Here is a 15,608-nt window from a genome sequence, read left to right as displayed (position 1 = left end):
CCTCCCAGAAAGAGCAAGATAAGACGATCGATTCGATCAAGTCCAGCATAAGAGACGTCATTGAAGAACAACAGCGCAGCTCGGTGTCACAGGAGGCCGCCGCATCTAACCAGTCCAGTATGGATACCTTGCAGAGTTTGGCGAGAGACACTCCATATAAGCGTGCGCGCAAACAAGCCAAGGATGACCATGATCCTGGTGATGACTCTAAATTGATGAACGAACTACGCAAACTCACAAAGCAGATCTCAAAGCGTGTCAATAGCGGCTCAAGCGAGGAGAGCTGCGACCTAGTCACGATGGACACGGAAGACATGGGAGCTGCAGCGCCCTCGTTGTCCAACAGCCAACCGCCTCAGCCACCAGCACATCAGTCGACTACGGCAGTGATGAACAAACAACAAGCCGGCTACTCGGTGGAAGCGGCTCCCTGAACAGTTCCACCTCGGTGGCTGATTTCATCTCAGCTGTTGTCACAAAGTTGTAAAATATATCTCCATATTGCCTTACCCTGACAGGGTAGGTAACGTCTTGGGAGCCACCTTGTTTGTACACCATTTGAAATGGTTTCTATTATACGTGGTGATGTATCCCTTTCACAAAATAAAGTCTTGCATAACATACTTGGGTGTAATGTCTTTGTTTCCTTGTACAACTTGTCATTGTAGTTGATGTATTGGGAGTGGGTTGTGATGAGGGATAAGCTGTTTACACACCGCCAGTAAGCAAGCCACTAACGACACACCTTACAACAGTGTACAACAATCTGACACTCGACCGTCGAGACTATAACCGCATCTTACTATGGCCACGCAGAGGTCCATCTGTTTCATGCTCAACAAACAACCCGTGAACCTGGCCCCACAACAGTCATAGTCCTTACCGAGGCGCTTGGTGAACGATGACTGCAGCGATAACCAGGTGCTGGTATCGGGGCTGAACGGCTATAAGGGTGACTGGAACAACCTTGCCCTGGGTAATCTTGACTTCAATCACGTACCCTCTCAACTGATCGACTCGACTACCAAGCACCGTCCTCGAGTCGGAGACGTGTGTGTTCGAGTCATGCCCATCGTCAGTCAATCTGAACAATACTCTTCGATCGTGGACCTGTACAACACCTACATCGCCAAAGGGAGCTCGCTGATAGCCAAACGGTGTATAAACAGCTACACGGGCACCGAGGAACTCTACATCCCAGCAATGCCGATCCACACATTTGTCTCGGAGTGGAACAAGTCGCTCCAACAGTTCCACGATATGATCAGGAGCGACGGCTTGGGTGATCATCAGACGCAACGTCAGCGTCGCATGACCGTGGTCTCCAACGTGACAGAGCTCGCTCTCAAGAATGTACCGATTCTCAGTGACCAATTATGGTTCGTACTACACTCTATTGTGTCAAAGCCGTCAATGGTCAGGCAAGTTGTGCAGCTGGTGGGCTCCATTTCGTCCTCCTCGAGCACGGTGTACCACACAGGAGAGGTGGAAAACACCACGGTTCCGGGTGTGGACGCTATGCAAGCTGTGAAACTGTACCTGATAGCGAAATCCGTACCCTCCACGGGAAACAATGTCACCAGTTTGGGAGACGAAGGAGGTGCGACACTAGGTCTCATCTGGGTCGCTGACGAAGACGCACTGCAAGACCACCTGCGAAACAGCCAAAACTGCTACTACGTACATATAGGTACCGGGACGGGGAACACCTTCAGGTGCAAAGGGTTCTGCGAGTGGCGCTATTATAACCACAGCGTGTTCAATAGGATGACTACAATCGGGAACGGAGACAGTGTCCAAGTTTGAAAGCACGACGCTGGCGGGTAAAACGGGAGACTTGGCTAGAATGCTAAACCAAGCCTAGCGTGCCAATGTTCATTTTGTCCACACACATTAAACATACAGACTCAATAGACTAGGGTGTGTCGCGTTCACTTTAACTTCCTAAGGACAATGTTACCCAGAACCTTTTTACCCGATCATGACTTGATCATGTTCGCCTCTCTGAACAGGACTATGATGACAACAAACGTTCACCCCCTCTACCTACCTCCCATTGTATGCTGGCTCAATCGGACCTATGTGCAGGTGCAGCGTGTCAAAGGATTCATTTTCAATGTACTCAAGGTAATCTCAACCGTGCTGGTGCTTGCCACTATCTTTGTGCACATAATCAGATTGTGGAACTTCTTTGCATGAGGTGTGATCGGACGCCTGTGGTCTCTCATGGTGTGCATCACCTTGATCAGCGGTTCCATTCTTACCGTGCTGAGCTCGGAGAGACGAAGCAGTCGCAGTGACACCAGCGTGATCTTGGACCCAATGGCTGGTGTAGCCGTCTCCCAGAAAGTCATCATGCACATATTCTTCCTAGCCACCTACATTTACACCTGGTTGTACTACAAAGTCTGCGGTGGTACCGAGGTCCTTGTCTCGTGGAGTGAATGCTCGGACAGACGAGGGCCCTCTCTGTTCCCAATTTTAAAATGGACAAGGGTAGTGTTTGTCTAGATTAACACAATTGGCTTCGTCAAACTAGTTCGATCCAATTGAACTCATGGTATCCTACCAAGGGACTCGGTTATACCTTGTCTCAATTTCCATGATCTACCTGTCGTACGACCTGGCACTGGGGGATCTGATGCATATGGACTCTGTGTGGCTCTCTGGGTACAAGTTGATGCTCTTGGTTGCTGCTGTCAAATCGGTCACGTCGTACGTATGCCTTGAACTGGACACCATAGTCGAGAGGACCAGGTAGCTGCAGTGCTTGGCTGTCTCGACCACCATCAAAGGTGAGGCGCTGGCCTTGCACATTGAGGAGAGACTGTCTCAGTGCGAAAACACCGAGGTGCGCTACAGCAAGCAATCGTTTGGACATTGCGACCAGATACTTTTTCACCCTCATGACCAATACAACCCACCTCCGGTCTTCTGGTGCAGTCTCACGGCATTGTTGCTCCTCTACAACACGGCCCATCTGGCAATTGTCTCCATGTCGTGCACATCGCCCCTATTTTGCGGTGCGCCCGCTTACGTGCTCTACTGGGCAGCTATGAGAGCCACCACGATGGTGTTAGGTTGAACAGAGTTTTTGTTTGTATTAAGTAAAGTCTCAACCCGTCTCATTACGTGGCATAGGATATGGTCTACCGCAATGGTGAACACGTATCTAGAGAGAGAGAACCCATAGTCAGGTCAATAGCAAGTGACTCTGGGTCCCTGGATAAACGTCTGGATCAGTGTATTACTGTACTCCTATGCATGCTGATATTGCTGAACATCGGCCTGTGGTTTGGTAGACTCTGTTTCCATACCAGCGCCATAGTTGAGTTATAAGGGATAAGACTCGAGATCTGAATGGAGAATGTGTCGTCTTCAGGAGGACACCTGGTGGATAACCCTTTTGAAAGACAAGACCAGTGAACCACACAGTCAACACACGTTTGGATATCGCAAAGCCCACAGCCGGTTACTTGCAATGGGACATGTGAATCTCCCCAATATCAGTAGCGATCCGTGGTGTGATCAATGGTGGACAGCAATTTTGTGTGGGAAGAACGATAGTGCTGCTCCTGCTGATGAGTCTGCCACCAACAGCCTGACAGACAACGATCATAGCCCTAACACCTCAACCGTGAGCGACCTATCTGTGAGCGACCTGTCTGTGATCGACCTGTCAGTGAGCCCCGGGGCTGCCAGTGCCTCTAACGCAGCCTGTCTTTCAAACAGACTCAACCATTCCTTAGACTCATCTAGCATGGTACAGATGCTCTATGCTAAAGTTGACAATGCTAACCCCGCAAGACGCCACAACATCCAGGATAGGGATATCCTGAAGGGCATGAAAAAGTGTAAGAAGCTGTCCTTCGAGAACCCAGAGCGCGACTCTAAAAAGAAATCACTTAAAGGGAAAGTGTTCCTGATTCTTCCGATGACCAGAGGATCTCCCCACTGTTCCCTGATCCTCCAGACCTCTACGTTTCATGAACCCAGAGAGGGATTGGTCCAACCGAAGGGGGTCTTCACGTGAAACTCTGTCTGCCTCAGAGCTTGTCGACGCGCTGCTGATGTGAGGGGGAGCTTCGATCCCTTCCAGTACAGAGCGCAAGACTCTGTTCCTTACAGATTGGGAACCTCCTTGAGATTCGCTCTGATCCGCACCCAAGCCTGCCGTGAGAGGAACGTACACGACACCTTGAGCCTTTCGCACACTCAGAGCTCTCTCGCGTACGCGCGTGAACCCCTCGTAGGCCCTTGACACTGTGTCTCTGAACAGTGTCACATACGAGCTGTATATGTTCTTGCTCGTGAACAGAGCTGCTGTCGTCACGCCTCCCTTCCCTGTGCTGTGTAGAACATTCTGTAGGCCTGCTAACACTTCAATCAAGGGAGCGTGTGCTCCGTACTCGAACAGCAGCCACGCAAAGTCCTCCGTGTCCACCCTGTCCGTGAGTCTGTATTTGTTGCCATGCTCTACAGGAACCCAACTGTTTGGCGTAACACTAGGGCTCCAGGTGAGATAGCATGATGTTTATATTCTCTAACAGCACACTGAACCCAATCGCCAGTTTATCGCCTACCCTCATCTCAAACAGCTTCTGTAACACCCCGACCGGAGTGACCGACTGACCTGGTTTGAACATGTTATCCTCAGGGACTGACACAGCAAGGTAATATCTGCCTACCCAGTCTAAGTGAAGGTTTGACTCTTCGGTCTTGTGCGTTCCACCTGCTGCTTCCTTGGCCTCGGCAGCCTTGCTAGTCTGGCTCTTTCTAACTAGAGCTATTTTCGTAACCCATTGCATGTCTTTTAGGTTTTTGTAAAACATGTCAGAAGTTAGCAGATTCATTTATTTCCAAACAACTATCATTTTGACCACTAAACCAAAGAGTTAGACAAAAATATTTTGGATTAAATCCTTCCTCTACTTCTGCTTGTCGAATGCGGAAACAGTTTATTCAGTATGGAACTTACGTTACAACAGTTTTACTAACGCTACCACATGTTTTTCAAACTTTCCCAAACAACTGCCGTTTTGACCCCTTCCGCAACATTTTACAGAAAAAAATGTCTGATTTATAAAATCTTCCCCTTCTTGTCTGCTTTTCAAGTACGAAGTCGGATTTCAAATCGGGGCTACCAATCTGTAACTAGAGCTATTTTCGTAACCCATTGCATGTCTTTTAGGTTTTTGTAAAACATGTCAGAAGTTAGAAGATTCATTTATTTCCAAACAACTATCATTTTGACCACTAAACCAAAGAGTTTGACAAAAAATATTTTGGATTAAAACCTTCCTCTACTTCTCTGCTTGTCAAATGCGGAGAAGGTTTATTCAGTATGGAACTTACGTTAGAGCAGTTTCTCTAAATGCACTACCACATGTTTTTCAAACTTTCCCAAACTTTAACTGCCGTTTTGACCCCTTTCGCAACATTTTACAGAAAATATTGTCTGCTATATAAAATCTTTCCCTTCTTGTCTGCTTTTCAAGTACGAAGTCGGATTTCAAATCGGGGCTACCAATCTGTAACTAGAGCTATTTTCGTAACCCATTGCATGTCTTTTAGGTTTTTGTAAAACATGTCAGAAGTTAGAAGATTCATTTATTTCCAAACAACTATCATTTTGACCACTAAACCAAAGAGTTAGACAAAAATATTTTGGATTAAATCCTTCCTCTACTTCTGCTTGTCAAATGCGGAAACAGTTTATTCAGTATGGAACTTACGTTACAACAGTTTTACTAACGCTACCACATGTTTTTCAAACTTTCCCAAACAACTGCCGTTTTGACCCCTTCCGGCAAAACATTTTACAGAAAAAAATGTCTGCTATATAAAATCTTCCCCTTCTTGACTGCTTTTCAAGTACGAAGTCGGATTTCAAATCGGGGCTACCAATCTGTAACTAGAGCTATTTTCGTAACCCATTGCATGTCTTTTAGGTTTTTGTAAAACATGTCAGAAGTTAGAAGATTCATTTATTTCCAAACAACTATCATTTTGACCACTAAACCAAAGAGTTTGACAAAAAATATTTTGGATTAAAACCTTCCTCTACTTCTCTGCTTGTCAAATGCGGAGAAGGTTTATTCAGTATGGAACTTACGTTAGAGCAGTTTCTCTAAATGCACTACCACATGTTTTTCAAACTTTCCCAAACTTTAACCTTTTACGGGGGCAGCCCGACACCGGTACACTTATGACAACATCCAGCTCAAAGTGCAGGGCGCGAAATTCAAAATCTATTTTTTTTTAATATTTAACTTTCACACATTAACAAGTCCAAGACACCAGATGAAAGGTGCACATCTTGTGAATCAAGCCAACATGTCCGATTTTTAAAATGTTTTACAGGGAAGACAAAATATGTAAATCTATTAGCTAACCACGTTAGCAAAAGACACAACTTTTCTAACTCCATCAGTTTCTTACTCCATCAGGTGCTATCACAAATTCGACCAAATAAAGATATAAATAGCCACTAACCAAGAAACAAATTCATCAGATGACAGTCTGATAACATATTTATTGTATAGCATATGTTTTGTTCGAAAAATTTGCATATTTCATGTATAAACCATAGTTTCCATTTCAGCTACAATCCGAAATTGCACCGAAAGCAGCCATAATATTTACAGACACCAACGTCAAATAGCTAATTACTCATCATAAAACATTTCTGAAAAATACATAGTCTGCAGCAATTGAAAGACAGGCATCTTGTGATTCCAAACAATATTTCCGATTTATTAAATGTTTTATAGCGCAAACAAAATGTATCGCTATATTAGCGTAGCTACAATAGACAGAAATAATTGGGCGCCCACGGCCAGTTCACATGCACGACAGATATATGAAATAACATCATAAAATGGGTCTTACTTTTGCTGATCTTTCATCAGAATGTTGAAGAACGTGTCCTCTGTCCAGATGAGTCGTTGTTTCGATTCAGAATGGTAAATGTCCCTCTTCAATTAGCATTGGCACTAGCCGAGTGGCATAAATTTCTCCAACGTAAACACAGTCAGAGGACGGAACACGGCAAAACTCCCGAATAAAGTTTCAATAATCTGATTAAACTATATTGAAAAAACATACATTACGATGATATGGTCACATGTATCAAAAAAAATTCGAGCCGGAGACGTTAGCCGTTCGTTACCAAGGCAAAACAGAAGTCAATCCCACTTCCTTCAGAGTACCGGAAGTGGACAGTCACGTCAAAGAAATAGGTTTTTTTCCACCACAGACCAAGAGGAGCAAAAAAAATTCTTCTCTGACATCCTCTTTACACCAATAGGAAGGCGTATAGAGTGTCAGCAGACTCCTAAGTGTTAAGACCATGTATAGGCATCAAGTTGAAAAGAGCATCGATTTCTGACATTTCACTTCCTGGTCAGGAAAAGTGCTGCAGAAGGACTTCTGTTTCACTCAGAGAAATAATTCCAACTCTTTTAGAAACTAGAAAGTGTTTTCTATCCAAAAAGAATAATAATCTTCATATTGTACAAGCAAGATTTGAGTAGGAGGCCGTTTGAAATGGGCACGATTTCACTGGCTACTCAACACTTTGCCTTGCAGCCATAAGAAGTTAACTGCCGTTTTGACCCCTTTCGCAACATTTTACAGAAAATATTGTCTGCTATATAAAATCTTTCCCTTCTTGTCTGCTTTTCAAGTACGAAGTCGGATTTCAAATCGGGGCTACCAATCTGTAACTAGAGCTATTTTCGTAACCCATTGCATGTCTTTTAGGTTTTTGTAAAACATGTCAGAAGTTAGAAGATTCATTTATTTCCAAACAACTATCATTTTGACCACTAAACCAAAGAGTTAGACAAAAATATTTTGGATTAAAACCTTCCTCTACTTCTCTGCTTGTCAAATGCGGAGAAGGTTTATTCAGTATGGAACTTACGTTAGAGCAGTTTCTCTAAATGCACTACCACATGTTTTTCAAACTTTACCAAACTTTAACTGCCGTTTTGACCCCTTTCGCAACATTTTACAGAAAATATTGTCTGCTATATAAAATCTTTCCCTTCTTGTCTGCTTTTCAAGTACGAAGTCGGATTTCAAATCAGGGCTACCAATCTGTAACTTGAGCTATTTTCGTAACCCATTGCATGTCTTTTAGGTTTTTGTAAAACATGTCAGAAGTTAGAAGGTTCATTTATTTCCAAACAACTATCATTTTGACCACTAAACCAAAGAGTTAGACAAAAATATTTTGGATTAAAACCTTCCTCTACTTCTCTGCTTGTCAAATGCGGAGAAGGTTTATTCAGTATGGAACTTACGTTAGAGCAGTTTCTCTAAATGCACTACCACATGTTTTTCAAACTTTCCCAAACTTTAACCTTTTACGGGGGCAGCCCGACACCGGTACACTTATGACAACATCCAGCTCAAAGTGCAGGGCGCGAAATTCAAAATCTATTTTATTTTAATATTTAACTTTCACACATTAACAAGTCCAAGACACCAGATGAAAGGTGCACATCTTGTGAATCAAGCCAACATGTCCGATTTTTAAAATGTTTTACAGGGAAGACAAAATATGTAAATCTATTAGCTAACCACGTTAGCAAAAGACACAACTTTTCTAACTCCATCAGTTTCTTACTCCATCAGGTGCTATCACAAATTCGACCAAATAAAGATATAAATAGCCACTAACCAAGAAACAAATTCATCAGATGACAGTCTGATAACATATTTATTGTATAGCATATGTTTTGTTCGAAAAATTTGCATATTTCATGTATAAACCATAGTTTCCATTTCAGCTACAATCCGAAATTGCACCGAAAGCAGCCATAATATTTACAGACACCAACGTCAAATAGCTAATTACTCATCATAAAACATTTCTGAAAAATACATAGTCTGCAGCAATTGAAAGACAGGCATCTTGTGATTCCAAACAATATTTCCGATTTATTAAATGTTTTATAGCGCAAACAAAATGTATCGCTATATTAGCGTAGCTACAATAGACAGAAATAATTGGGCGCCCACGGCCAGTTCACATGCACGACAGATATATGAAATAACATCATAAAATGGGTCTTACTTTTGCTGATCTTTCATCAGAATGTTGAAGAACGTGTCCTCTGTCCAGATGAGTCGTTGTTTCGATTCAGAATGGTAAATGTCCCTCTTCAATTAGCATTGGCACTAGCCGAGTGGCATAAATTTCTCCAACGTAAACACAGTCAGAGGACGGAACACGGCAAAACTCCCGAATAAAGTTTCAATAATCTGATTAAACTATATTGAAAAAACATACATTACGATGATATGGTCACATGTATCAAAAAAAATTCGAGCCGGAGACGTTAGCCGTTCGTTACCAAGGCAAAACAGAAGTCAATCCCACTTCCTTCAGAGTACCGGAAGTGGACAGTCACGTCAAAGAAATAGGTTTTTTTCCACCACAGACCAAGAGGAGCAAAAAAAATTCTTCTCTGACATCCTCTTTACACCAATAGGAAGGCGTATAGAGTGTCAGCAGACTCCTAAGTGTTAAGACCATGTATAGGCATCAAGTTGAAAAGAGCATCGATTTCTGACATTTCACTTCCTGGTCAGGAAAAGTGCTGCAGAAGGACTTCTGTTTCACTCAGAGAAATAATTCCAACTCTTTTAGAAACTAGAAAGTGTTTTCTATCCAAAAAGAATAATAATATTCATATTGTACAAGCAAGATTTGAGTAGGAGGCCGTTTGAAATGGGCACGATTTCACTGGCTACTCAACACTTTGCCTTGCAGCCATAAGAAGTTAACTGCCGTTTTGACCCCTTTCGCAACATTTTACAGAAAATATTGTCTGCTATATAAAATCTTTCCCTTCTTGTCTGCTTTTCAAGTACGAAGTCGGATTTCAAATCGGGGCTACCAATCTGTAACTAGAGCTATTTTCGTAACCCATTGCATGTCTTTTAGGTTTTTGTAAAACATGTCAGAAGTTAGAAGATTCATTTATTTCCAAACAACTATCATTTTGACCACTAAACCAAAGAGTTAGACAAAAATATTTTGGATTAAAACCTTCCTCTACTTCTCTGCTTGTCAAATGCGGAGAAGGTTTATTCAGTATGGAACTTACGTTAGAGCAGTTTCTCTAAATGCACTACCACATGTTTTTCAAACTTTCCCAAACTTTAACTGCCGTTTTGACCCCTTTCGCAACATTTTACAGAAAATATTGTCTGCTATATAAAATCTTTCCCTTCTTGTCTGCTTTTCAAGTACGAAGTCGGATTTCAAATCGGGGCTACCAATCTGTAACTTGAGCTATTTTCGTAACCCATTGCATGTCTTTTAGGTTTTTGTAAAACATGTCAGAAGTTAGAAGATTCATTTATTTCCAAACAACTATCATTTTGACCACTAAACCAAAGAGTTTGACAAAAAATATTTTGGATTAAAACCTTCCTCTACTTCTCTGCTTGTCAAATGCGGAGAACGTTTATTCAGTATGGAACTTACGTTAGAGCAGTTTCTCTAAATGCACTACCATATGTTTTTCAAACTTTCACAAACTTTAACTGCCGTTTTGACCCCTTTCGCAACATTTTACAGAAAAAAAATTCTGCTATGTAAAATCTTCCCCTTCTTGTCTGCTTTTCAAGTATGAAGTCGGATTTCAAATCGGGGCTACCAATCTGTAACTAGAGCTATTTTCGTAACCCATTGCATGTCTTTTAGGTTTTTGTAAAACATGTCAGAAGTTAGAAGATTCATTTATTTCCAAACAACTATCATTTTGACCACTAAACCAAAGAGTTAGACAAAAATATTTTGGATTAAAACCTTCCTCTACTTCTCTGCTTGTCAAATGCGGAGAAGGTTTATTCAGTATGGAACTTACGTTAGAGCAGTTTCTCTAAATGCACTACCACATGTTTTTCAAACTTTACCAAACTTTAACTGCCGTTTTGACCCCTTTCGCAACATTTTACAGAAAATATTGTCTGCTATATAAAATCTTTCCCTTCTTGTCTGCTTTTCAAGTACGAAGTCGGATTTCAAATCAGGGCTACCAATCTGTAACTTGAGCTATTTTCGTAACCCATTGCATGTCTTTTAGGTTTTTGTAAAACATGTCAGAAGTTAGAAGGTTCATTTATTTCCAAACAACTATCATTTTGACCACTAAACCAAAGAGTTAGACAAAAATATTTTGGATTAAAACCTTCCTCTACTTCTCTGCTTGTCAAATGCGGAGAAGGTTTATTCAGTATGGAACTTACGTTAGAGCAGTTTCTCTAAATGCACTACCACATGTTTTTCAAACTTTCCCAAACTTTAACTGCCGTTTTGACCCCTTTCGCAACATTTTACAGAAAATATTGTCTGCTATATAAAATCTTTCCCTTCTTGTCTGCTTTTCAAGTACGAAGTCGGATTTCAAATCGGGGCTACCAATCTGTAACTTGAGCTATTTTCGTAACCCATTGCATGTCTTTTAGGTTTTTGTAAAACATGTCAGAAGTTAGAAGATTCATTTATTTCCAAACAACTATCATTTTGACCACTAAACCAAAGAGTTTGACAAAAAATATTTTGGATTAAAACCTTCCTCTACTTCTCTGCTTGTCAAATGCGGAGAACGTTTATTCAGTATGGAACTTACGTTAGAGCAGTTTCTCTAAATGCACTACCATATGTTTTTCAAACTTTCACAAACTTTAACTGCCGTTTTGACCCCTTTCGCAACATTTTACAGAAAAAAAATTCTGCTATGTAAAATCTTCCCCTTCTTGTCTGCTTTTCAAGTATGAAGTCGGATTTCAAATCGGGGCTACCAATCTGTAACTAGAGCTATTTTCGTAACCCATTGCATGTCTTTTAGGTTTTTGTAAAACATGTCAGAAGTTAGAAGATTCATTTATTTCCAAACAACTATCATTTTGACCACTAAACCAAAGAGTTAGACAAAAATATTTTGGATTAAAACCTTCCTCTACTTCTCTGCTTGTCAAATGCGGAGAAGGTTTATTCAGTATGGAACTTACGTTAGAGCAGTTTCTCTAAATGCACTACCACATGTTTTTCAAACTTTACCAAACTTTAACTGCCGTTTTGACCCCTTTCGCAACATTTTACAGAAAATATTGTCTGCTATATAAAATCTTTCCCTTCTTGTCTGCTTTTCAAGTACGAAGTCGGATTTCAAATCAGGGCTACCAATCTGTAACTTGAGCTATTTTCGTAACCCATTGCATGTCTTTTAGGTTTTTGTAAAACATGTCAGAAGTTAGAAGGTTCATTTATTTCCAAACAACTATCATTTTGACCACTAAACCAAAGAGTTAGACAAAAATATTTTGGATTAAATCCTTCCTCTACTTCTGCTTGTCGAATGCGGAAACAGTTTATTCAGTATGGAACTTACGTTACAACAGTTTTACTAACGCTACCACATGTTTTTCAAACTTTCCCAAACAACTGCCGCTTTGACCCCTTCCGCAACATTTTACAGAAAAAAATGTCTGCTATATAAAATCTTCCCCTTCTTGTCTGCTTTTCAAGTACGAAGTCGGATTTCAAATCGGGGCTACCAATCTGTAACTAGAGCTATTTTCGTAACCCATTGCATGTCTTTTAGGTTTTTGTAAAACATGTCAGAAGTTAGAAGATTCATTTATTTCCAAACAACTATCATTTTGACCACTAAACCAAAGAGTTTGACAAAAAATATTTTGGATAAAACCTTCCTCTACTTCTCTGCTTGTCAAATGCGGAGAAGGTTTATTCAGTATGGAACTTACGTTAGAGCAGTTTCTCTAAATGCACTACCACATGTTTTTCAAACTTTCCCAAACTTTAACCTTTTACGGGGGCAGCCCGACACCGGTACACTTATGACAACATCCAGCTCAAAGTGCAGGGCGCGAAATTCAAAATCTATTTTATTTTAATATTTAACTTTTACCGCCTCTCAACCCCGTATCCGGGATCACCCCCCACCCCCCCCACACTGATTAGCATCGCTAGCATAGCTTCACAAGTAAATAGTAGCATCTAAATATCATTAAATCACAAGTCCAAGACACCAGATGAAAGATACAGATCTTGTGAATAAACCCATCATTTCTGTTTTTTAAAATGTTTTACAGGGAAGACACAATATGTAAATCTATTAGCTAACCACGTTAGCAAAATACACCATCTTTCTTTGTCCACCATTTTCTCTCTCCACCACTAGCTATCACCAATTCGGCTAAACTAAGATATTGATAACCACAAACCAAGAAAAAAACTCATCAGATGACAGTCTGATAACATATTTATGGTATAGGATAGGTGTTGTTAGAAAAAAGTGCATATTTCAGGTAGAAATCACAGTTTACAATTGCACCGACCATCACAAATCGACTAGAATTACTAGATAGAGCAACGTGTATGACCAATTTACTCATCATAAAACATTTCATAAAAATAGACAAAGCATAGCAATGGAAAGACACAGTTCTTGTGATTTCAGACCATATTTCAGATTTTCTAAGCGTTTTTCAGCGAAAACACAATAAATCGATAAGTTAGCATACCACATGTGCAAACGTTAGTAGAGCATGAATTCAAGGCAAAGGGAGCTATAACGTTATCATCGCCAAAATATATTAATTTTTTCACTAACCTTCTCAGAATTCTTCCGATGACACTCCTGTAACATCATTTTACAACATACATATACAGTTTGTTCGAAAATGTGCATATTTAGCCATACAAAACCGTGGTTATACAATGGAAATAGTCACAACTCAAGCATCAAAATGAGGGACGTCAGCTTTCAGAGTGATCTAGTTTAATCGAAAGCTAATCATATACTTGACTAAAAAATACAGAGTTGACAGGAATCGAAAGACAAATTAGTTCTTAATGCAACCGCTGACTTACATTTTTAAAATTATCCTTACTTTTCAATACAGGGTTCGCCAAGTGAAGCTATACCAAACAAAATGGCGAAATATGCGTTTAAAATATTTCGACAGAACAACGATTTATCATATTAAATATTGCTTACTTTGAGCTGTTCTTCCATCAGATTCTTGGGCAATGTATCCTTTCTATGTTATAAATTTCTTTTGGTCGATAGATGTCCTCTGTCCTTCGAAATGTCCACTACCAACGACCGAGACCCCCGAAACGTTCCAAAAGCTAAAAAGTGCACGACAAAGAAATTCCTCAGAATCGCACTAAACGGATATAAATTGCTATAAAACGGTTCAAATTAACTACATTATGATGTTTTTAACAACTATAACGAGTAAAAACATGACCAGAGAAATATTACTGGTTAAACAACGATTTGGAATGAGGCAAGTCCGATGTCCATCCCGCTTGTGACGCGCGAACAAAAGAGAGTGTACTCCCACGTTTTGTGGTTTTATATGGGCTGGGATTGTGCAATCGATTCCATTCAAAACGTGATGACGTACAGACACCCAGAGGAAGACGTAGGCAGTGTCGGTTTCTTCATAGCATTCACTGTCGCCTTAAAAACAGACTCCAGATCAGGGGTAAAAATTTCTGAAATCTGACCCCTGTCATGAAAAGTGCTGTAGATATTGTTCTGTACCACTCAGAGACAAAATTCCAACGGCTATAGAAACTATAAAGTGTTTTCTATCCAATAATAACAATAATATGCATATTGTACGATCAAGAATTTAGCACGAGGCAGTTTAATTTGGAGACCCAAATATGCTAATGCGGAACAGCACCCCCTATAGTTCCAAGAGGTTAACTTTCACACATTAACAAGTCCAAGACACCAGATGAAAGGTGCACATCTTGTGAATCAAGCCAACATGTCCGATTTTTAAAATGTTTTACAGGGAAGACAAAATATGTAAATCTATTAGCTAACCACGTTAGCAAAAGACACAACTTTTCTAACTCCATCAGTTTCTTACTCCATCAGGTGCTATCACAAATTCGACCAAATAAAGATATAAATAGCCACTAACCAAGAAACAAATTCATCAGATGACAGTCTGATAACATATTTATTGTATAGCATATGTTTTGTTCGAAAAATTTGCATATTTCATGTATAAACCATAGTTTCCATTTCAGCTACAATCCGAAATTGCACCGAAAGCAGCCATAATATTTACAGACACCAACGTCAAATAGCTAATTACTCATCATAAAACATTTCTGAAAAATACATAGTCTGCAGCAATTGAAAGACAGGCATCTTGTGATTCCAAACAATATTTCCGATTTATTAAATGTTTTATAGCGCAAACAAAATGTATCGCTATATTAGCGTAGCTACAATAGACAGAAATAATTGGGCGCCCACGGCCAGTTCACATGCACGACAGATATATGAAATAACATCATAAAATGGGTCTTACTTTTGCTGATCTTTCATCAGAATGTTGAAGAACGTGTCCTCTGTCCAGATGAGTCGTTGTTTCGATTCAGAATGGTAAATGTCCCTCTTCAATTAGCATTGGCACTAGCCGAGTGGCATAAATTTCTCCAACGTAAACACAGTCAGAGGACGGAACACGGCAAAACTCCCGAATAAAGTTTCAATAATCTGATTAAACTATATTGAAAAAACATACATTAC

Source organism: Salvelinus namaycush, unplaced genomic scaffold (genome assembly GCF_016432855.1).
Source record: "Salvelinus namaycush isolate Seneca unplaced genomic scaffold, SaNama_1.0 Scaffold556, whole genome shotgun sequence".
In the NCBI taxonomy this organism is placed as follows: domain Eukaryota; kingdom Metazoa; phylum Chordata; class Actinopteri; order Salmoniformes; family Salmonidae; genus Salvelinus; species Salvelinus namaycush.
Note: the sequence above shows the minus strand (reverse complement) of the source record.